This window comes from Scyliorhinus canicula, chromosome 2 (assembly GCF_902713615.1).
Source record: "Scyliorhinus canicula chromosome 2, sScyCan1.1, whole genome shotgun sequence".
In the NCBI taxonomy this organism is placed as follows: Eukaryota; Metazoa; Chordata; class Chondrichthyes; order Carcharhiniformes; family Scyliorhinidae; genus Scyliorhinus; species Scyliorhinus canicula.
The window spans coordinates 205903806-205929359 of record NC_052147.1 but is presented as its reverse complement, the minus strand read 5'-3'; the positions used below and the strand labels follow the sequence as shown (position 1 = coordinate 205929359).

Sequence of the window (25554 nt, the reverse complement as noted above, 5' to 3'; positions counted from 1 at the left end):
AACCCCATCTTTTCTGGAACCCCTCACTCACTCCCCTGAAAGCAAATTTCTCGTTTTCTAAGTGAAAGACTCCATTAAATCCCCCAGCCACACCGAGACACAGGGTGGAGAAACTGACCTCCACCCCATCAGAATCCGCTTGCGAGCGATCAACGAGGCAAAGGCTAAAATATCTGCTCCTATCTGCAACACCGATTAATCCAGCACCCCGAATATGACCCCCAGTGGACTGGGCTCTAAATCCACATGCAAAATCGACGACATGGTGCTGAAGAACGACCTCCAAAATTTCTCCAACTCTGGGCAGGACCAGAACATGTGTAGATGATTGGCTGGGCCCCTCCCACACCGCTTACAAATATCCTCCATCCCCTCAAACAACCGGCCCATCCTATAATAATAATCTTTATTGTCACAAATAGCCTTACATTTAACGCTGCAATGAAGTTACTGTGAAAGGCCCCAAGTTGCCACATTCTGGCGCCTGTTCGGGTACACAGAGGGAGAATTCAGAATGTCCCAATTACCTAACAGCACGTCTTTCGGGACTTGTGGGAGGAAACTGGAGCACCCAGAGGAAACCCACGCAGACGTGGGCAGATGATGCAGACTCCGCACAGACAGTGACCCAAGCCGGGAATCGAACCTGGGGCCCTGGAGCTGTGAAGCAACAGTGCTACCCACTGTGCTACCGTACCACCCTTGAAAAGAGCGTCTGACTATCCACTCTGTCCATGACACTCATAATCTTGTAGACCTCTATCAGGTCACCTCTCAACCACCATTGTTCAGTGAGAACAGACAGAGTTTATCTAACCTCTCCTCATAGGTAATGCCCTCCATACCAGGCAACATCCTAGTAAATCGCTTCTGTACCCTCTCCAAAGCATGCACATCCTTCTGGTAGTGTGGCAACCAGAATTGTGCGCAACATTCCAAATGAGTCCTAACCAAGTCTGCAACGTGACTTGCCAATTTTTATATTCAATGCCCCAACCGATGAAGGCCAGCATGCCGTATGCCTTCTTGACCACCTTATCCACATGCATTGCCACTTTCAGTGATCGGTGGGCATGCACGCCCAAATCTCTCTGCCTGTCAGTGCGCGTGAGAGTTCTACCATTTATTGTGTAATTCCTACATGCATTGGACCTTCCAAAGCAAATTACCTCACACTTGTCTGGAGTAAACTCCATTTGCCCTTTCTCCGTCCAAGACTCCAACCAGTTTATATCCTGCTGTATCCTTTGACGATCCTCAACTCCATTAATTTTAGTGTCAGCTGCGAACTTACTAATCAAACCAGTTACATTTTCTTCCAAATAATTTATTTAAACTACGAACAACAAAGGCCCCAGAACTGATCCATGTGGAATGCCACTAGTCACAGCCTTCCACTCAGAAAAGCACCCTTCTACTGCTATCCTCTGTCTTCTGTGCCCAAGCCAGTTCTGTATCCAACTTGTCAGCTCTCCTCTGATCCATGTGACTTCATATTTTGTACTAGTCTACCATGAGGTACCTTGTCAAGGCTTTACTGAAGTACATGTACACAATATCTACTGCCTTCCCCTCATCTATCATCTTTGTCACTTCCTCGAAAAACCCGATCAAATTAGTGAGGCAGGACCTCCCCTTCACAAAACCATGCTGTCCATCACTAATAGGTCCATATGCTTGCAAATGTGAATAAATCTTATCTTTAAGAATCTTTTTTCCAATAATTTCCCTACCACTGACGTCAGGCTCACCGGCCAATAATTTACCTGGATTATCCCTGCTGCCCTTCTTAAACAATGAAACAACATTGGCTACTCTCCAGTCCTCTGGAACTTCACCTGTAGCTAATGAGGATACAAAGATTACTGTCAAGGTCCCAGCAATTTCCTCCCTTGCCTCCCTCAGTATTCTGGGGTAGCTCCCACCAGGGCCTGGGGACTTATCCCCTTTAATGCTTTTTAAATGTCCAGCAACTCCTCTTTATTAATATCAACATGACTCAGAATATCTACACAATCTACCCTATAATCCTCATCCACCGAATCCTCTTTGGTGAATGCTGAGGCAAAGTATTCATTTAGTATCTCTCCCATTTCCTCTGGTTCCATCCATAGATTCCCTCCAATATCCTTGAATGGACCAACCCTTTCTCTGGCTATTCTCTTGCTGTTTATATATGTACAAAATGCCTTCGGATTTTCCTTAATCCTGTTTGCCAACGACATTTCATGACTCCTTTTAGCCTTCCTAACTCCTATCTTAAGTTCCTTCCTACTTTCTTTATATGAAATGAAAATAAAAATCGCTTATTGTCACAAGTAGGCTTCAGTGAAGTTACTGTGAAAAGCCCCTAGTCACCACATTCCGGCGCCTGTTCGGGGAGGCTGGTATTCTTCAAGGGCTTCATCTGTCCTAAGTCTTTTAGACCTTACGAATGTTTCCTTTTTCTTTTTGACAAGGTTCATAATTTCCCTCGTTATCCAGGGTTCCCTATACTTACCACCCTTATTATTCGTCCTCACAGGTACATGCCGGTCCTGAATTCTAATCAACTGACATTTGAAAGCCTCCCACATGCCGGATGTTGATTTTCCCCTCAAACAGCCTCACCCAGTCAACACTCTCCAGATCCTGTCTTAATACTGCTGTAATTAGCCTTCCCCAGTCTAACACCTTCACCTGAGGACCGCTCTTGTCCTTATCCATAAACAGCTTAAAACTTGCAGAATTATGATCACTGTTCCCAAAATGATCTCCGACTGAAACTTCGATCACCTGGCCGGGCTCATTTCCCAGCATCAGGTGTAATATGGCCCCTTTCCAAGTTGGGATATTTACATATTGTTTCAAGAAACCCTCCTGAATGCTCCTTACAAATTCTGCTCCATCCATGCCTCTAACAGTAACTGTGTCCCAGTATATAAAGGGAAAGTTAAAATCACCCACCATAACAATCCTATTGTTTATACATCTTTCCAAGATCTGTCCGCATATCTGCTCCTCTATCTCCCGCTGGCTGTTAGGAGGTCCGTAGTAAACTCCCAACATCGTGACTGCACCCTTCCTATTCCTGAGCTCTACCCATATTGCCTCGCTGCCTGAACCGTCCAAGATGTCCTCCCTCAGCACAGCTATGATATTCTCCTTAACCAATAATGCAACTCCCCCACCTCTTTTGCATCCTCCACTGCCTGAAGCATGTAAATCCTGGAATGTTTAGTTGCCAATCCTGACCCTCTTTCCATCAAGTTTCTGCAATAGCAACAACATCATAATTCCACGTACTAATCCAAGCTCTAAGTTCATCTGTCTTATCTGAAATACTTCTCGCATTGAAACTAATACACTTCAGCCCACCAACCCCACTACGGTGACCAACCGCTTCCTGCCTGCTCTTCCTCTTTAATCTTACTGGTCTTAGTCTGTAGCTCTCCCTCAGCTATTTCCCCTGCTGATCCTGATCTACTGCTCTGGTTCCCATCCCCCTACCATACTAGGCAGTTCCATCTGTTTCTCTGTCTTCCACTTTTCTCCTTACTAGCTTTTTACCCTCTTTACTATCTTCTGACTTCCTTCATTGGGTCCCATCCCCCTGCCATATTAGTTTGAACACTCCCCAACAGCGCTAGCAAACAACCCCCCTCAGACATATGTTCCAGTCCTGCCCAGGTGTAGCCAGTGCAAACAGAAGGGGGGACATGTAATGGAAAGTACCCTGAATTAATTTCATTTGTTCGCACTCATGCCATTGGATCCTTTCACTCATGCTTACAAACTTAGGCCCAATCCCAAACCTCTCCAACACTGCAAACAAATAGCTCCACTCCACCCAATCAAACACCTTCAATGCATCCAGTGCCACCATCACCTGCAACCCCCTCCCTTCTGCCGGAGAAAGCACCACATTCAACAGACGCCGCACATTTGATGATAATTGTCTGCCTTTACGAACTCCACCCGATTCTCTCCAATCACATCCAGGAAGCACTCTTCTGACCTAAGCGCCAGCACCATCGCCAATACCTTGGCAGCCACATTCAGCACAGATATAGGCATATACACCCACGCTCCACTGGGTCCTTGTCCTTCTTAAGCAATAATGAAATGGATGCCTATCCCATTGTCTCTGGCAGTGGCCCCTTAGCCACCACGTCCTCAAACAACACACCAACAACAGCAGCAACTTATCCATAAACCTTTTAGAAAACTCTACCGGAAACCACCTGGCCCCAGTGCCTCACCTGTCTCCATTGTCCCTATTGCTACCCATAGTTCTTCCAACCCCACTGGCTCCTCCAACCCTGCCGTCTCCTATTTCGGGACACTTAAATCCCTAAAAACGCCCTCATGTCTGACTCATCCTCCGGAGTCTCTGACTTATACAAATTCTTATAAAACATCTCAAATGCCTTGTTCACCTGCTCCGGTGCCACTATCAGCTCCCCTGCCCATCACAGACCTGAACAATCTCTCACAACCACCTTCCAGCGGAGCTGGCCCACCAACAAGTGACTGGTCTTCTTCCCATACTCATACATTGCCCCTCGCGTACGCCTTAACTGCCAAACCGCCTTTCCCACGGATACATGGTCAAACCTCGCCTATAGCTCCTTTCTCCTCACCAGAAGATCTGGAGTCGGATCCTCCGCATACCTTCCATCCACCTCCCAAAGTTTCCTCTATCAAACGCTGCCGCTCCTCTCTTGCCTCTCTGTCCACCTGAGCCTTGGATCGTTGTTTTTGTTTTTTCTTGCTCTGGGACTGGGTGGGAGGGGACGATATATCTTGGTGGGGGGAGCCACCCGTGCTAGCTAACTAAAGTCGGCTAGTGAACGGAGGTGAGGTGAGAGGAGGACTGCGGACATTGGAGCCTGGATAGCAGGTTTCAATGGGCCTACGAGGCAAGCGAGAGGGGAAGAGATTGATGCTGGGAGATGTTTTTTCAAAAGGAAATGTAAGGGGGGTTCTTGGGAGGGGGAGGAAGGGGTTCGATGTTAATAATGGATAGGAGCGGGTTAGGCTTTTGGGGCATGGCCCGGTGGTATAATGATGGTGGATAAGAAGGTTGGGGGGGGGTGGGGTGAGAGATCCCCAGTTAGGATAGTCACGTGTAATGTGAGAGGATTAGGAGGACCGGTCAAGAGGTCAAGGGTGCTTGCGCATCTTAAAAATTTAAAGCCAATGTGGCAATGCTGCAGGAGACTCACTTGAGGGTGATGGACCAGGTGAGACTTAAGAAGGGCTGGGTTAGCCAAGTGTTTCACTCTGGATTTCACGAAGGGCTCGAGGGGTAGTGGTAAAGGTCAGCAAAAGGGTACGCTTCCAGATGGAGAAGGTGGTGGCAGATCAGGGGGGTAGATATGTGATTGTGACAGGGGCGCTAGAGGGGAGATTAGTGGTGCTGTTAAGTGTATACGGTCCCAATTGGGACAATGTGAGATTCACAAAGAAGGTGTTCGGGGCCATCAACGACTTGGACAGACACAAACTGATTGTGGGGGGGGGGGGGGACTGAAACTTGGTGCAGGAGCCAAGGTTGGACAGATCACGGCCGCGCTCGCTGGTCCTATCGGGCTGGGCTAATGGTGGAAATGGGAGGGGTGGACCCTTGGAGGTTTCTGCACCCAAGGGAACAGGAGTACTCGTTTTTCTCAGCAGTCCATAAGGTATACTCGCGGATCGACTTTTTTGTGGTGGGAAAGGCTTTGCTGGCTGGAGTCAAGCGGTCGGAATACTCGGCAATTACAGTGTCAGATCACGCTCCTCATTGGGTGGATATGGTACTGGAGAAGGGGGTTGCGCAGAGGCCAGGGTGGAAACTGGATGTGGGGCTTTTGGGGAACCAATTGTTCTGTGAGAAAATTGAAAAGGTAATTAAGGAATATGTAGGTTTCAACGGTACGTGTAAGGTGTCGAAGGCAGTTGTCTGGGAGGCTCTAAAGGTGGTGGTGAGGGGTGAGGTAATTTTGTTTAAGGCCAGGGTGGACAAAGAGGAGAGGTTGGAGCGGTAGAGGGTAATAGATGAGATGTTGGAGGTAAATAGGAGTTATGCAGAAAATGGGGACTCAGAGAAGCTGGAAAAGAGGAAGGAACTATAGGCGAGCTTCGACCGACTGTCCACCAGGAAGGCGGTGCGCCAACTGAGACAAGCAAGGGGTGCAATTTATGAACATGGAGATAAGTATGCTAGCAGGGCAGCTCTGGAGGGAAGCAGCGGCAAGGGAAATTCTCCAGGTGAGGGATAGGGCAGGGAAGTTGGTGGTGGCGCCGGAGCTGATTAACAAGGTTTTTGAGGAGTTTTATGAGAGGTTGTACAGGTCAGAGCCACCCGGGGGAGACCGTGAGATGCAGGAATTTCTAGATGGGTTGGAGTACCCGAGGTTAGGGGAGGGGGACAGGGCTACATTAGAAGGAGCAATAGTGGAGCAGGAGATAAAGGATGCGATTGGGAGGATGCAGTCGGGAAGGTGGCTGGGCCGGATGGGTTTCCGGTGGAATATTATAAAATATTCAAGGATAAGCTGGCTCCCCTGATGGTGGGGATGTTTGAAGAGGCGATAGAGAAGGGGGTGTTGCCACAAACCTTGGGGCAGGAATCGATTTCCCTGTTGCTAAAAAAAGAGAAGGATCCGACGGAGTGTGGGTCGTATAGGCCCATATCACTTCTAAATGTGGACGCAAAAGTATTGGCGAAGGTACTGGCGGGTAGGCTGGAGGCGTGCCTCCCGAAGGTGATAGGTGAGGATCAGACGGGGTTCGTGAGAGGGAGGCAGCTTTTTTCTAACATTAGGAGGGTTTTGAACGTCATTATGGCACCTGCGGAAGGGAAGGAAACAGAGGTGGTTGTGGCATTGGACGCCGAGAAGGCGTTTGACCGGGTAGAATGGGGGTACTTGATGGCAGTTCTGGAGTGGTTTGGGATTGGACCAAGATTTGTGTACTGGGTAAAGCTACTATATAAGGAGCCGAAGGCGCGTGTCCGCAGAAACAACATCAGCTCGAGATACTTTTCACTCCACCGTGGGACAAGGCAGGGATGTCCTATGTCCCCCCCTGCTGTTTGCACTTGCGATTGAGCCGTTAGCCATCGCATTAAGAAGTTCGGGAGCATGGAACGGAATAGTGCCGGAGGGGTTGGGGGGGGGGGAGATAGAGCATAGGGTGTCCTTATATGCCGACGACTTGCTGCTATATGTATCGGAACCGAGTGTGTCGATAGGGGGAATATTGGAGCAACTGCAAGTATTTGGATCTTTCTCGGGGTACAAGCTGAATCTGGACAAGAGTCAGTATTTTGTGGTGCCTCAGCCGGGGGTGGGGGCAGGGGCAGTGGTGGGGGGGCTGCCATTCCATAGGGCAGGGACTCACTTTAGGTATCTGGGGGTGCAGGTGGCCCGGGAGTGGGGGAGGCTTCGCAGGTACAACATCACTAGTTTGGTGGGGAAAGCCGATCTGGCAAGGTGGTATGGTCTCCCTCTGTCACTGGTGGGCCGGGTACAGGCGGTTAAAATGAATGTGTTGCCGCAATTTCAGTTTATTTTTCAATGTCTACCGATTTTCCTGCCAAAGGCTTTTTTCAGGGAGATTGAAGGAAGGATTACCTCGTTCATATGGGGAGGGAAGGTGGCCAGAGTGAGAAAGGTGCTGCGACAGAGGGGAAGGCAGGCAGGGGGTTTGGGTCTTCCGAACATGATGTAGTACTACTGGGCAGCGAATGTGGAGAAGGTGCAGGATTGGGTCAGAGGGGTTGATTCCCAGTGGGTCAGAATGGAGGAGAGTTTGTGCAGGGGGTCGGGACTGAAAGCACTAGCAACAGCGCCACTCCCGATAGCTCCGGGGAAATACTCGGGAGTCCGGTAATAATAGCTTCATTGAGAATTTGGAGGCAGTTTCGCCAATACTTCGGATTGGGGGCAGGGACAAGGGAAATGCCGATTCGGGGGAACCACAGATTTGAGCCAGGGAGGTGGAATGGAAATTTTCGGAAATGGGAGGAGAAGGGGATTAAGACGCTAAAAGATTTGTTTCTTAGGATTCAGTTTGCAGGATTGAGGGAGCTGGAAGCGAAGTATGGGCTGGAGCAGGGAGAAATGTTTAGATGCATGCAGGTTCGAGATTTTGCCAGGAAGGAGATACAGAGCTTCCCGGAGGGACCGGCCTCCACATTGCTGGAGGAGGTGCTGACGACAAGGGGACTGGAGAAGGGGGTAGTGTCAGCGGTGTATGGAGCTAATTTGGAAGAAGAGAAGGCACCACTGGAAGGGATCAAAGCAAAGTGGGAGGAAGAGTTGGGAGAGGTTATAGAGGAGGGGGTCTGGTGTGAGGTGCTCCGGAGAGTAAATGCCTCCACCTCGTGTGAGGTTGGGGCTGATACAGCTGAAGGTGATATACAGAGCACACCTCACAAGGGCGAGGATGAGCCGGTTCTTTGAAGAAGTAGTGTAGCCACTGAAGTTGGGCATTCCCTCAACACAAAATGGAGGAACGCAAAGCTTGCAAGGTAAAATGGACAAAGTTTGCAGCACAAGCAGGCTGCAACAAGCCACTGTGTATTCTGTCTGCTAAGACAGCAGACAGCACCAAAATGAACATTCCGCATACTAATGAGGCAATCTCCAGGACAGTTAACATAGCAATGGAACGATCCCAGGGACAATGGACACAAATAGAGAAGTGATTGCAACATTGTATAGGATACCAAACACCCCGGCACCAGCAGGGTTCGAAAACAAAGCACCTGAAGGCCCGCTCAGTAACCGAGGGACAGCCTCAGTATTGGGGGGATTCAAACAAATCGATTGGGAAGAGACCCAATCGATCCCCAGCAGATAGAGGGTCCGCCCAAAAGGGCGTGAAGCCCTGGGACCTATAAAAGACAGGTCCCAAACTCAGTTTGTTCTTCTTGACCAGCCCTCTTCTCTTGACCAGCCGTCTCGACCAGCCTTTACCGAAGAAGACCTTGACCGAGAGAGAGGAGACGTTCGGGCAGTAGCCGCCAGCAAGTAAGTGTCTCACAACGATCGCTACCAGAGATAGACACTCCTGATCCCTTTTAACCCGTACCAATCTGAAGTCTGCGGACCCAGTGCAGAGCAAGAGGCCTTGTCCCCTGATCCGGCAGTTCCTTATTCAGATAAGTATTGGTCTATTTAGTGGTAGGAATAGTTTAGTCATCTTAGCTTGTGCATGAGTAGTTTATAATTGTATTATAATAAACTCATTTGTTTGAACTTACTAATTGGTGTATGGTTTTATTGCTTTGAACTTGACCTTGAAAATTGTGGCGGTATCTTAACGATACCTGGCGACTCCAAAGCTAAGTAACGAAACAGAGCCAAATTGAGTGTTAAGCACACTCACCCAGAACGAGCAACAGTAGAAGATGTGTGTGAGCATTGCCGAGGGGGGGGGGGGGGGGGGGTTGCTAATCACGTTCATATGTTTTGGTCCCGTCCAAAGCTAGAGGAGTACTGGAAAGAGGTTTTTAGGGTAATTTCCAAGGTGGTGCGTGTAAAACTAGACCCGGGTCCCCGGGAGGCCATATTCGGGGTTTCGGATCAGCCAGGGTTGGAAACGGGTGCGGAGGTAGATATCGTAGCCTTCGCCTCGTTGATCGCCCAAAGGCGGATCCTGCTGGGACGGAGAGCAGCCTCTCCACCTTGTGCCCTGGCATGGCAGGGGTACCTGTTGGAATACTTGACCCTTGAGAAGGTGAAGTTTGAACTGAGGGGAAGCTCGGAGGGTTTCTACAAGTCATGGGCATTATTCATTATGCACTTTCAAGAACTAGATAACATCGAACATTATTTGGGGGGGATGGGTGGAGGGTTGGGGGGGAGGGGAGCTGTGTATATTAAGGGTGACTATGGGTAATCGCTGATTCCTTTTTGTCACTTGTTTATGTAAACATGTGGGCTGATGTTTGGGGGTTGGTGGGAGGATGGGATCGTTTTTATTGTTATGGGGATTGACATATTTGTTGCTGATTATTGTTTATTGTTGGTGGGTGTAAATTTGGGAGAAAATGTGAAAAAGGAGGAGAAAAATATTTTTTTTTAAACTAAGCATCAATTCATAATTTTACTTATCATTATGTTGGAGATTAGAAAACTGACAAATCCATTTATACAGTATATTACACTCACTTGAAGCTGGAGTTAGACAGACTTTGAGGAAATACATGTGTGCTACATCTGACTGAAAAGTGTTTGCAACTATGATATTGGTTGACAGTTATTGGGTGAATTTGTTTTTCAATTACTTTATTACTGAGAATTACTTCCTGCAGTGATATTTATCAGACAAGTCATAAATCATCGTACGTGAATATAAAATAATTCCACGTCTTTGAGGTAAATTTTAAAATAGTAATATATCTAATAATTGCAAACCACTTATATTAGCGTTGCCACAAAGAAACATGTCTATTACCATAAATGTTTTTGACAAGTGAAAGCTCCCTTTGTCAAAATAGTGAAAACTGTAGCAAAAACCTAAATTATTAATCTGAATTGACATGTTACCCTAAATATTACAAAAGAAAAGATCTGCACACTACTGGCTCACATTTGTGCCCATTGGTATTGCCATCTCTGTGTGAAAAGGTTGTACGTTCAAGAATCACTCCAAAGTCTTCAGTGCATCATTTTGGCTGACGTTCCAGTACAGTATTAAAGGTGTGCTGCACTGTAAGACGTGCTGTCTTTCGGGTGAAGCGTTAAACAGAGGCCCTTTGATGTTCTCAGATAGACATAAAAGAACCTTGGCACCATTCAAAGAATAGCTCTGGTACTGCTCTGGTATTCTGGCCATGATTTATCCCTCAACCAAGAATTTAAACAAACTATCAGGTAATTTACTTCATTGCTATTTGTGGGAGCCAACTGCCCAAATTGGCTCTTGCGTTTTGATTTGATTTGATTTATTATTATCACGTGTATTAGTATTCAGTGAAAAGTATTGTTTCTTGCATGCTGTACAAACAATGCATACCGTACATAGGGAAGGAAGGAGAGACTGCAGAATATAATGTTACAGTTACAGCAAAATGTAGAGAAAAGATCAACTTGATACGAGGTAGGTCCATTCAAAAGTCTGATGGCAGTAGGGAAGAAGCTGTTCTTAAGTCGGTTGGTACGTGACCTCAATCTTTGGTATCTTTTTCCTGACGGTTGAAGGTGGAAGAGAGTATGTCCGGGGTGCATGGGGTCCTTAATTATGCTGGCTGCTTTTCCAAGGCAACGGGAATTGTAGACGGAGTCGATAGATAGGAGGCTGGTTTGCGTGATGGATTGGGCTTAATTCACGACCTTTTGTAGTTTCCTGCGGTCTTGGGCAGAGCAGGATCCATACCAAGCTGTGAGACAACCAGAAAGAATGCTTTCTATGGTGCATCTGTAAAAGTTGGTGAGAGTCGTAGGTGGCATGCCAAATTTTCTTCATTTATACAGTTCTGCATTTACCACTTTACAACTGTGACTGCACTTCAAAAGTATTTTATTTGATATAAAGTGTTTTTGGATACTTTTGAGTTCATGGACGGTGCAGGAAGTCTTCTGATATAGTGGTAGGTCCCTACCTCTGTCTCAGAAACTCTGGATTCAAGCCCAACGTCAGAAATTGTTGGCCACAGAAGGAGTGTTCAACAGGCTTATCATCAGCTCAGGAATCCTCTCACAACTTTGCCACTATTTCCCAGGGGGAAAAAAACGTATGTCTGTGAACCTATGCTAAAAAAAATGGAAGTTGTAATGTCCTTTACCTTCACTTTTTTTTTTGTGGCTTTCTTTCTTGCTTCCTGTCTTTCTGTATTTCTTCGCTATCCATGTTTTATGTCTTAAAGCTTTAGCCTTCTGTTCCCAAACTTTTGGTTCGGTGGATTGGCCATGCTAATTTGCACCTTAGTGTCCAAAAGGTTAGGTGGGGTTACTGGGTTATGGGAATAGATGGAGGCATGGGCTTAAGTAGGGTGCTTTTTACGAGGGCTGGTGCAGACTTGATGGGCTGAATGGCCTCCTTCTGTACTTTAAATTCTATGCTGAGTTAGTAGAACTCAACAAGGTGCTGCTAGTGCTTCAACAACTGACCTCAGTGCACTTGTATTCGGGAGCAGAAGTAAACCTAGGTATTCCTTAATGATAGTTACCCACTGTAAGTGAATATTTGTCTACCTTATGAATGGGCTACGTTTGTGGTACTACCATGAGGAATAGTTTGCCAGCATTCACTCTGAAGCTAAGATTTGAATGATAGACTAATGTCCTTGCAGGTTTCTTTGGGTGGGTGGGGGAGGGAAGAAAGGCAGTGCCAGGTTTAAACTAAATTAACAAAGGGTGGGCGCCAGCAGGAATAAGATGCATAAAGGAGTGAGGGTATTGGGTATTAAGAAAGTGGCAGCATTTTAGATAGGAACAGACTAAGGAGGATCCAAAGCAGGGATAGAAAGTATGTATATAAACCTACAAAATGTGATGAATAAGATTGGTGAACTATCATGCACTAAAAAAACGTGTGGAAGTATGATGTTGTTGTAATAACAAAAATGTGACTTAAGTATGGTGAAGGCTGGGTGCTTGATAAAAGGATATAAAATATTCAGAAAAGATAGTGAAGGAAAAATGGAGGAGGGGTTGAGTACTGATTGGAGAAGACATTGTAGTGTTGCAAATGAAGGATATATGATTCTATGATATGCCTGAGTGGGCAAGGATAGAGAAGCCATTTAGTTAAAATTGAGAAGCAAGAACGGTGTGACCATACTATGAGGCATCTACAATAATTTTCAAATGTTGATGTTGGAGGTCTTTAATTACGTAAACATTAATTGGGATATGTTAGAATAAAAGGAAAAGACTGGGAGGAATTTCAGAAATGGCTTCGGGAGACTTCCTTCACCTATATGTTAACCATCCAGCCAGAAAGAGGCATTGCTAAATTTGGAGTTGGGGAATGAGATGGGCCAACTGGACCAAGTGTCTCTGAGGGAAAAACTTGAGTAAGAATGATCATATCACAAGGCTTAGATTAATATTCAAAGTTGAAATTAAAAATTAAAAGGCTAATGGAATGTGACACAATCTAGCCAGGATAAAATGGAATCAAGAACTGACCAGAAAAGCTAATGGAACAATGGTGATTATCATAGAATTTACAGTGCAGAAGGAGGCCATTGGGCCCATCGAGTCTGCACCGGCTCTTGGAAAGAGGACCCTACCCAAGGTCAACACTGCCACCCTACCCCTATAACCCAGTAACCCCACCCAACACTAAGGGCAATTTTGGACACTAAAGGCAATTTATCATGGCCAATCCACCTAACCTGCACATCTTTGGACTGTGGGAGGAAACCAGAGCACCCGGAGGAAACCCACGCACACACGGGGAGGATGTGCAGACTCCGCACAGACAGTGACCCAAGCCGGAATCGAACCTGGGACCCTGGAGCTGTGAAGCAATTGTGCTATCCACAATTGTACCGTGCTGCCCTACATGATCTTTCAGGATGAAATATTTCAAGTACAGGTTATGTATGTTCCACCAATGACAAACAGCATGGGTACCGAAGCCAGGCTCCTTGGATGGTGAAGGAGATAAGAGAATATGATGTAACAAAAAATAATGTGCGTGATGCTTGTTGGCTGAATTCATCAAGTGAAACTAGGCGATATACAGTAAGGTGAGAGGGGAGGTGAAGAAAAAATAAAATTGGCAAAGAGAGAATATGGGAATAGAATGGCAGTTAACATAAAAAGAGAAGCCAAAAAATCTGCTTCTGGCATGTAAGTGATAATTAGGGACAAAGTGGGTGATATATTCTCAGAGCCATAGGGCAAGGACAGACTATTTAACGAATATTTTGTATCAGCATTTACGAAGGAAGTTAATACTGACAAAAACTGAGGAAGCTGAGATAGTAGAGGTAATGATTGGGTGAAAATTGCTGGGAAGGATGTGCAGGAAGGCTGGCTGTGGAATTGATAAGTTACTTGATCAGATGTTTGCATCCTATGATGCTAAAGGAAATGCAAGTGGAGATAGTCGCTGGGACAATCTTCCTCACATAAAGGGTAGTAGCCAGAGAAATGGAGAGTGTCAAATGTGGCACCCTGATTCAAGAAAGGGTGTAAGGACATTCGCTGTCACGACAGACCAGTCAGTTTAACATCCGTGGTGGGTAAGGTTTTAGAAACAATCAGAGGAAAAATCAACTCACGGTTGGAGAGGTTTACATTAATTAACGAGAGCCAACAGGCAGATCGTGTTTGATAAACCAAATTGAATGTTTTGATGTGTTAATGTAGGGAATTAAATGGATATTGTCTATCTGGATTTTAAGAAAGTGTTTGCCAAAGTACCAGATAAAGGTTGGTTAACAAAACTGAAGCTCGTGAAATGGAGATAAGTATCAGCTTGGATACAAAATTGGATTCATGATGGAAACCAATGAGTCGGGGTAAATGGTGGTTTTTCAGAATGGAAGATGGTGGATGATGGTATTCTCTAATGGTCAGTGCTTGAACCATTAAGTGTTTTGATAGATATACACGACTGATATTGGAATATAGAGTAAAATTACAAAATTTGCTGATGGTACCAAATTTGGAGAAGTGGCAAACAACTTCTGCATCCAGTTGCTCAGAGCTTGGAGTGTCCTGCACTCTCCGACAGGGATGGCATTGCGCATCTGCCTCCACCATGTGCCCCTGCTCACTTGTGAAGCCCAAGACACCATGTGACAATCCAACTACCTGTTCAGGTGGGTACTGAGATGTGTATATCTGAGCTGGTGGAGGGTTTATCATAGAATTTACAGTGCAGAAGGAGGCCATTCGGCTCATCGAGTCTGCACCGGCGCTTGGAAACAGCACCCTACCCAAGGTCAACACCTCCACCCTATCCCTATAACCCAATAACCCCACCCAACACTAAGGGCAATTTTGGAGACTAAGGGCAATTTATCATGGCCAATCCACCTAACCTGCACATCTTTGGACTGTGGGAGGAAACCGGAGCACCCGGAGGAAACCCACGCACACACGGGGAGGATGTGCAGACTCCACACAGACAGTGACCCAAGCCCGAATCGAACCTGGGACCCTGGAGCTGTGAAGCCATTGTCCTATCCACAATGCTACCGTGCTGCATGAGTCCTGTGGCAATGCTTCCTAGGAGTCAGTGGGCATCTGCTCTGCGGTTGTCAAAGTGGTGATGACCTCAGGTTCTCTGTCTCTCCCTATAGTGCTCTGTGCTCTCATTTACAAGGCGATAAAGAGACGGATGAGTTTAATAAATGATGAGCGTTGGGGTGGCTGGTCAGCTGGTAATGTGAGGAAGGCACTTGACATAGATGAGTATATCTGCATGCTATGTTGGTATGAGGAGTGAGTTACAGGAGACTGCTTGGGAAGGCAGAGGGAGACTAAAGGCTAGCCACACATCATGCCAATCACCTTCCAGCCCTGACTGGGTCAGTGAATCACTCCTGGTACTCTATCTAAGAATTTGGCACTTCATGTGTGCTACTGACCTACTCAGCTACTGCAAACCATGCCTATTTGTTTTCGGATACAAGCTGCTTTCTCACAGGGAACAGATTCTTCCTACAGATCCTTACAGCCTGTTGTTTAGAGGAGCATCATCGAGTTGCTGTGCTGCCTTGACACCTGGGTGTCTCCATTCCTGCGTTCTGTCTGGAAACCACTCCCCACATGGCAACTTTGATCCTCACCTGAGTCCTTTAAATACTTAATCTGAAGCAGGTCATTATTATACCCATTTGCTCCAATTGGTCAAGAAACCAGATGCACATGCAACGGCTGCATTAACAACCCACCTTCAAATGAACTGCTCTAATTTGGGTTTCTGACCTCTTGCCAGGTTCTTCCTGCTGCCAACAGATCAGAATGTTAACTTCAAACTTAGATGTCAGATCTGGCTGCACCATGTAAACCATTAAAACTGTTCACTATTCCAGTATCATACTGAAATCCAAAGATAACCTCCAGCATTTTTCTTCGCTGCAAATCATCCCCTTAAATCTCTGTCCCCTCTCTCCTCTGCCCTCATTTCCGTCAACAAGTCCAAAGAGCACATGAATTCTTATCACGAAGATCAAGACCATCCGATCAGCTGTCTGCTACATTCTCTCTTCCACTACCCTACCAGGTCAAACGTCCCCTAAAGTTCCTTCCTGGCTTAGCCACGAACTCACATCTTTCAGAAAAAGAGATTTCCACCTCCGTGACATCATGCAAATTCAGCCTTGCATCAGCTACCGAACATTTTCACATCTTTGTTATCTCCAGACTGAACTATTCCAATGCACTGCTGCTTGGTTATCTGACCCAAGATCTCCTCCCACCCGGGTTATTCTCTCTTCCAACCTGTTCCATCAGGCAGGAGATGCAAAAGATCTCTCCACACATCTTCTCTACTGAGTAGTAATACACTCCATTTGCTTCTCCCGATGTCTGTGTATTTATCGTATGGCGTGTGAAGCACCTTGGGATGTTTATTATGTTCAGGCACTGGGCGCAATCTAACGGAAACATTTCTAAGTGTGGTAGCAAGCAGGAATTGCCAGTGTTTCCCGACAGCTGACCCGGCGAGACTGCCACCGGTATCTAACACCAGTTAGAGTCGGTAATAATGTTCCACAGGCTTCACGTCGATAATGGCTGTCCTGCCCGCTGATTCGCCTGGACCGTACCCAGCAACTCCCCGCTAATGAAGGGAGCAGTTCTTAAACCGATCCTGCAGAGCAAACTCCACACAGCTCGGAGCCATGCCACCGCACAAATTCACTTCTCCATTCTGAGATGCCGACCTAGCCAGACTGTTGGACGTGGTGAAGTCAAGAAGGGACACTCAGTTCACCCGAGGGGGTCAGAGGGTCAGCCACAGGTCAGCCAGTGCCACCTGGAAGTGTCACCAGGAGGACTTCCACCCAGTGCCACAAGAAGCTCAACAGCCTCCACCAGGCTGCATCGGTCCTGCCTGCTACTCCCGACGAGATGCCGGTTGGCACCGCACCCCCCCCCTCCCCCCCCCCCCCCCCCCCCCCCCACCCCCAGCACAATGCTGTGCCTGTGCCCCAGCACACCCGGGCGCCAATCTGCACACTGCACTCAAGCCCACTATTGGTGCCCACAGCTGTCTCCTGCCATAGCCTGCCCCGCGATGCATGAAGCTTGCGGCTCACAGTGCCCCCTCTTTGTCCTTGTAGGAATGGGCCCTGAAGGTTGCAGGGGTGACTGAGGACAGAGCGGTCACCAATGTCGAGCTTGGCCTGCGTGCAGAGGTGAGGATCCACCGGCCCTGACCCGGATGACCTGTCACATGAGTTGTTCATGCCAGCATGATGATTCTTCCCTCTCACTGACCACATGTCCATTATCCCGCAGGATCTCCATTTGATGGTGCTGGCCCATTCGGGGTGACACCCCTCCTGCCTTCCAAGAAACACCTCAGAGGAGAGATCCGAGGATGCCACCATTGAGGCATCACAGCTATCATCCCCACCCTCCACCAGCGCAGAGTCACACACCACGATGGGCGAAAGTAGTGGACAGGTTTCTGGGGCACAATCTGGTGAGCACACTGTTGCTGATGCCTTTACATAAGGTGAAGGCGGGACCATCCAGGGGGGACAGCAATTAGCGATCTGCTGGATCCCAGGAGCGAGCTGGGGCCCAGTCCGATGCGTGCCTCTTGACAAGGTTATCCCGGAGCTCATGCAGGTGCTAGGATGAGGCCTTGAGATTCAGAGGGGTTGTCAGCGACATTGCATTGGGTTGACTGTCTGAGTCCCAAAGGCTACGGGCGCAATAGATGGCGCTGAGGCCAACACTGTTAGTGTGGTGACAGCAGTGGAAAACCTGGAGCACCATGAGTGTTCCTCAGTCAGTGACGGTTATGTAAATTATGTAAATTTGCTGGGGGATATGTCGCTGACGCAAGTGGACCTTGCCGAGGTGCTGCGGAGCATGTCCCAGTCTCAGGTGGGCATGCCGAGGCGCTCCGATGCATGTCCCAGTCGCTGAGGGCGTGTCCCAGGCGCAGTGGACTTTGCCACGGAGTTGCAGAACATGTCCCCGTCTGAGGTGGGCATTGCTGAGGCGCTCCCGAGCATGTCACAGTCGTTGAGGACCATGTTCAGACACAGGTCAACATTGGCAAGGCACTGCAGAGCATGGCCCGGTTATAATTGCTGAGAGCGTTAACATCATGGTCCAGACGATGAGGAGCCACCAGGACTGGCAGAGACAGGTGACACGGCCTCTGGAGCTCACTGCAGCTGCTCCTCCATCCCAAGATGACCCCCAAGGGCCCTTCAGGCACCGACCGGGAGTTGGGAGCACAGGAGGCCGACCTGAAGCCTCCCTACAGGGAGATGCCGGCGGTCTTCAGCCCTCCCTTGCACGGTGAGTCATGTGCCACTGGCAAGGCGGCCAGGGGCCTCCGACCTCAAGGCCCCCAGAGGACGCCCGGCAGGGGCATCAATGGCCACACGGCACAGTTAGCAGCAGGCTGACTCCACCTCTGATGTGCATCCTGGGGACACACCAAGACATAGTGGCAGGGCATGGAGGGCTGAGCAGTTTGAGGATCACTGATAAGCACTGGGATGGAGCGGGCAGCAACATCGGTAGGTAGGGACTGTTAGGGTCGCATTTGTACACCATTAAAACACATTGCACCTGGTAGATGTGAAGCCTCTGTCACATGCAGGCCGGCCTGCACCCCCCACACCCAGTTGCCCCATTGCCGTCCCCCAGGCCTTCCCGCCCTCCTCCCCCGAGGCATACCATATGCAGGTGATGGATTTGAGCAGCTTGTCAACAGATAGACAGGAGTCAGACTATTGCAGAGGTTGAGGAGCACCAGAACTCAGCTCACAAAGAGTTATCATCACCCCCCTGCCTTGTATGTTGACCTGCTGACAGTGCCGACACAGGCCTGTCACCCTGGAGTGATGTAACAGACCCTGGGAGGGTGGAGCAGGAAAATTGGGAGGTGGGGGGGGATGGTCGGAGGGTGTGAAGTGACAGAAGAATCCACGTCCTATGACAAACGGCGAAGATGAAGGTCTCCCTGGTCCTCTGGGCATGCCGAACACTCGCCGCTGCCTGTCCTCCATCCTCCGGCTGCTCCCGCGGGTCCTCCAGCCTCATCTGGTCTGACTGCTCCTCCTCGTCCTCCTCAGATGAGGCCGCATGTTCCTCCACCTCCAGCACGTCGTCCCACTGCTGTGCCAGGTTGTGGAGGGCACAGCAGACCACAAAGCAAACGACCCTCCGGGGTGTTTACTACAGTGGACCACCAGCGCGGTCAATGCGTCGGAACCGCATTTTGAACAGTCCAATTCACCACTCAATGACAGTCCGGGTTGCCACACGGGCCTCATTATATCGGGTCTCTGCATCGGTCTCCAACCTCCGTACTGGCACCATTATCCAGAACCTCAGCAGGTACTCCATATCCCCCAGGAGCCAACCGGTCATCCAGGGGTATCCCTTGAAGATGCCGGAGGGGATCTTAGAATGCCCAGGATGCAGCTGTCACGCACACTCCCCGGGAAGCATGCACAAAAGTGCATGATTTTGAGGAGGCAGTTGCCCACAAGCTGAACATTCAGGGAGTGTTAATGAAGGACATTCCCAGACCACCCAGTGCTCGCAAGGCGACATGCGTGCCATCTATTACCCCCGGACCTGTGGCATCCCAGCGATGGTGGAGAAATGAAAATGAAAATCGCTTATTGTCACAAGTAGGCCTCAAATGAAGTTACTGTGAAAAGCCCCTAGTCGCCACATTCCGCCGCCTGTTCGGGGAGGCTGTTACGGGAATTGAACCGTGCTGCTGGCCTGCCTTGGTCTGCTTTCAAAGCCAGCAATTTAGCCCTGTGCTAAACATCCTGATGCCTGGGCATTTTGATGGGCTTGGTCCAGGTAAAGGTTTATATAGTCAACAGTATAAACAAACAGGGCATCTGTGCCTGCACTTGTGGGCTGTAGGTTGAGATATGACACAAGTCCCCGCTCAAGCCCTGGAATGAAATGGAGGCGTAAAAGTTCAGGGCTGCTGTGGCCTTGACAGCCATCAGAGCGGATATCCTCCTCCATGTGGTGTGTAGTCCACAAGGACAGGGCACTGGTGCCGCCCCGTCCACTTGTTGAGGCGGAGCCTCCTGCGGCACATGCTGTCTGACAACATCTCTAACAACCAGTGATGCCTGTACACCTTGGGCCACTGCCAGCCTTCCACTCTGGGTCCTTCCCCGGCCTGATGGGCGGCCGAGTCCTCGGGGTGTGGGGCAGACCCCTGCACATGGGCTGCCACCTCAGTCCTCACTTAAAGCTTCTGTCGCTTCCTTCTCTGGCACCTGGTCTGCCATGAGGGCAGCTGCTGCAGGTCTACAATATTATCCACATGATATCTGTAAGGAATTGGAGAGAGTGAGAGACCGACAATCAGTTGTGGCTTCCACCCTGGTATCCGCTAGAACCTCGCCCAGCCTTCCATGCCCTGCTATTCCTCAGGGTGCCATCCAACGAGCTGATTTTGCTGCGGGGCCCGTACCAGACCCCTGATGGAACGTTACTTGGACCAGGCACAGGTTCCTTTGCAGATCCATATACCCCACTCTGGCTGTAGGGATATAGAATTTACAGTGCAGAAGGAGGCCATTAGGCCCATCGAGTCTGCACCGGCTCTTGGAAACAGCACCCCACTTAAGCCCACACCTCCACCCTATCCTCATAACCCTACCTAACCTAAGGGCAATTTATCATGGCCAATCCACCTAACCCTGCACATCTTTGGACTGTGGGAGGAAACCCACACAGACACGGGGAGAATGTGCAGACACAGCACAGACAGTGACCCAGCTGGGAATCGAACCTGGGACCCTGGAGCTGTGAAGCAACTGTGCTAACCACTATGCTACCGTGCTGTCCATAAATATCGCCAGTTTGATTGTTGGCTGCTGCTTCTGTGGTCACAGACACATGGCCTCCAGACATCAAACTGTAAATAATTAACAGTACAAGAAGTTTTACTTCCCCCCCCCCCCTCCCCCATTGCAGCTCCAGCTCTTGACCTGCATTAGTGAAAGGTTGCTCAGATATGAGCAAAGCAATACACTGGAAAAGTCATACCAACACAAAGTGTAGCGGAAGAGCAAGAGAGCACCCCTCCCCCTCTTCAGCACTGGCAGTGGTTCCAGACTCTAGGCCACAGACGCAAAAGGGGCTGCAGCAAACAAGCCCACAGCCTCTAGGCATTAAACAGCAACAGTACAATAAATAGCAAGCACACAGCCAGTGTGAGTTAAAGTGACCTTCACCATATTACCAGGGCTCTGTCCTGCGGGTGTTTGGTGGGACAGACAGGCAGCAGCTGAAGTTGCCCTTGTATGGCTATACGCTATCCGAAGGGGGAGGAATATTTGACTCGCAGGCACTCAGCCACCCAGCCCAGGGGAGACCCTCCCCTCCCCCCCCCCACCACTGATGGCAGCCAACCCCTGTCAGGGATGCCTGGTCAGCTCTCAACAGTAGCTAAGAGACTCGACCAGGTGCCATAACGTTTTAAAAGTTTTAATGTGGTGCAGAAAGATCGATTTGTTCCAGGAGTGATAATATAATAGGGTGTGGTTTTTTTAATAAACAAATTTTATTAAACAAAAGGAAAGAAAACAATATTTAAACTTTTACTTCAGCTCTAACACTAATCGATTACATGTGGTTTCTTAACCTCAACACTGTAGTTCCCATTAAACATCACTTTAAATACCCATCCCGCTCTTGTGTCGCTTACACAGACAGGCCAAGGCAATACTTGCATTTATGAAGCCATTTTCTTTTGTTAGGTACATTTGTTCAGAATCCTTTTCCAAAGCCTGCCTTGGTGGCAACTTTTGTGACCTCTCTGGTTGATTTCCACAGCCTTCTCCCTATAACTGTTCAGAACAGCATTCTTTCTCTAAGCTCTGCCCTCTCCCTCAAACAAAGGATCTGCCAGACTCGAATCTCATTGTTAACAGACAGTGCATCTGATTTCCCACTCTCTTTTCTAAAAAAAACTGAGCTCTGCCATTCATATGCAACTAACATTCCATTGACAGGCAAATAGGTCATCAGATTCAGTGATGGGATAATGGCTAGTCAAACAAGGTTGTCCCGAAAGACAGTGCATCTTGAGTGGATCATCCTGGCTGAACTGGGCATCTTCTGTATTCCCACTAATGAGGTTAAGGTTGAGTGGGACAAGGTAACTCAGGTTGTGGTTCTGCTGCTAGCAGTCTTTTCTCTCAGTCCGTTTAACCCTTAAATTGCCTGCTACATAGAACATAGAACAGTACAGCACAGAACAGACCCTTCGGCCCTCAATGTTGTGCCGAGCCATGATCACCCTACTCAAACCCACGTATCCACCCTATACCCGTAACCCAACAACCCCCCCCCCCCCTTAACCTTACTTTTATTAGGACACTACGGGCAATTTAGCATGGCCAATCCACCTAACCCGCACATCTTTGGACTGTGGGAGGAAACCGGAGCACCCGGAGGAAACCCACGCACACAGGGGGAGGACGTGCAGACTCCACACAGACAGTGACCCAGCCGGGAATCGAACCTGGGACCCTGGAGCTGTGAAGCATTTATGCTAACCACCATGCTACCCTGCTGCCCTTAGACCCCATTTCTGGATGCAAGTTCCTAATACAGGTATCTCCTTATCATGGCACCATCCTTACCGGGCCCATTTGCCCCCCCCCCCAGGTCACCCCCACCCACCCCAAGCACTGGGGCTGCCCAGGTTGATTGTCCGGTTTCGAAGATGGTACTCACCTTTTTCGATCCCCACAGCAGCCATTGCGCCACCTTTTAAATAGGTGTGCTAAAGGGTACCCGCATGACCACTCACTAGGGAGGTGGTGGAAGCTGTTTGATAGTGGGTCCGTCCCATTTACGATATGGAATTTGGTCTTAATTGGTGAATATTGGCTTCTCCCCACGTCTCGACAGGATCCAGATCTCGCCAACAGGAATGGGCCGGTGGGATCGGAAACCGGTAAGTGCCCGGCAAGTATCCCAATTTCAGCCTCTCTCACGATGTGCCGGCTCGCTCGGATCTGTGCTGGGCACAACACGACCGTTAGATTGTACACATATAAATACAAGTTGTATGCAGTGGTAGGAACTAGAATAGAGGTTTAAGTAAGATATACTTGTATATGTGGGTGTTAGGAACAAGATATAGCTTTACATTTTATATTCTAGTTTTTCAATTTGTGTGTTAAGAAAGGTGAAACCTAGGAGTTTTTGTGAGTTGGGTGCCAGCAAGTCTGGGACCCTCTTTGTATACATACATTTTTAATTAACTTTTTCGACTCTTTAAAAGACGGGTTACCAATGCGTTAGTAGTTTAGGGATGTTAAATAGAAAAAAACCCAGTTGCCTAGAAACATGGGGATTAGAGAAAAGACCCGCACAGAAATATACGGGGCAATTTTGAGCCCACATTAGCTGTCAGTCAAAACGGTGACGCAGGTGGGAAATTCAGTCAGAATTGGAAAACACTATTCTCTCCAGCGAGATCACAATTTTCGATTTTCCAGGTCCCTCATCGAAGGCATGATGATAAGTCCACTGCTGAAAGCCTGGAACCTAATTTTAATACATTATAATATCATTAGTAAACCCTCTTTCCAGAACTTCCCAGCTCACTGAATATTCATGAGTCATGAGTATGATGGACGTCAGCGCGATTTACAGCAGCGGAACAAGAGCGAGAGCCAGGCAGCCTCACCTCCAAAGGAGATATTGGAGGTGAGCGCTCAGGTGGCCATTACCATCCAGGGTGCCAGTCGCAGACGGGGCAATTCAGAGGACATGGAGGAACCCAAATAGGTTCAACTCGGGGCAGGGAAGTTCAATCTCGGCATCTTGGGGAGTGGAGTCGCTCACAGGCCCTAGTGCCTCTTCATTCGGTGAGCCTCTAGGTGTAAAGATGTCAGGTGACTGGTATACAGGCAGCTTTTCCCATGTCCTCCTTGCTGGGCTTGTGGTGGTATAATCGCTGGGGGATTGCACTTTCAGGGTGGCAGCTGGAAAGTCGGTTGGAGCAGGTGAATCCATAGGGTCAGCACTGGGGGCGACTGAGGTTTGGGTGGGGTCGCATGTGAAAGTAGGCGGCGTCCCTCAAAGGGCGAGAAGCTCATTTGCATGGATTATAATAAATGGTGGCAGTGCCACCCTGTACTGGGGCAATGCCAGATGTGGGCCTCGTGGTAGCCCCATTGGGGGCGGAGGTTTCCATTTATGTATTGTGGTGGGAGGTGGAGAGCGGGTATTGGGGAGGGATCGAGCAGACATTGGGGGGGAGGGAAACCATTGAAGGTGGGGGAAAAGGCTGGTGATACACCCGTTGCAGGCTGGGGAGCCCCTGATGAATGTCTGGGAAAGGTGGGGGGGGGAACAAAACTTCAGTTCTGATTGGGGCACCCTTTAAAGATGGCGTCCTGATCTCTTTAGAGCCAGGTGCTGGCTCTATCAGGCCCCACCCTGCCAGAGTAAACTATGCCCACTCTTTTTTTTCTTTAAAGAGGCTCAAATTCTGGAGAGAAAACACTGGAGAGCTTTCAGTCTGAGCCTGACCTTTGAAAAAATATAAGATTCCGCCCAAGAAAATCAGTTTTAGTTCCAGTCGGTATGGATATAACACAGAATGAAGACAGAAAGGTCTAAGACTCTCTCTAGCTGAAGATGATGTCAGACTGCTGAAGAAATGAGTTGGGTGCTCATATGTATTACACTGAAGTCAAAATAATCGTGAATTTAGAGTAAGTTTTCTGGATCTCAAGGGAGATACCAATTGTGGAAGGACTTCTAGTCAATGCTTTGAAGTCTAGTGGAAAATAAACCTCTTTACAACTGAACCAGCTCCACCCTTGGTGTGAAAATAGTGATACCTCTTCACTGGAGTGTTGGGTCTGTTAGGGCATTGCTGGGATTAAAGGGACAGCATGAGTTTGAATAATTATTTTCTTGGTGTCTGTGTTGAAATCTTTCCAATTCTTTTGTATAATATAGTTGCCATTTCTTGTTTAATAATTGTATTATATTTTTGTTTAAACTGTCAACAGCAGACTGTTGTGACTCAGTTCACTAAATATCTTTCATAGTTTAAAAAATATATAAAAATATGATCTATCAAGCCAGGTTCCATTCTAGGATCTAATTTGTCAAGTAATATCAGTAGGGATCAAAGCAGCAGTGTTACTGAGCGTGCTGTAATTCTCCAGCTGAACATACAGAATATGCCATATATAATTATATATGCTGAAAGGATGTGATTTAAATAAAAACCTATACCTTTCACATCTAGAACAGATTTTCAAATAATCTTAACAAACCAGAAAACATAATAAATATTTGCACATGATATTCATCATAAAATACTGGAACATTAATGTATTCTAGATTAAAAGAAGGTAATTTTCTGAACTCAATGTGGTCACAAAACAAGGTACTGATTGTCATTGATACA

The 25554-nt window shown here is 48.1% G+C and overlaps 1 protein-coding gene across 4 annotated transcripts in view; it reads left to right on the top strand.

Annotated features, from left to right (window-relative positions):
- The window catches only part of metap1d (methionyl aminopeptidase type 1D (mitochondrial)), a 242948-nt gene that overhangs the window by 198933 nt on the left and 18461 nt on the right, over positions 1–25554 (top strand). The window lies entirely within an intron of this gene.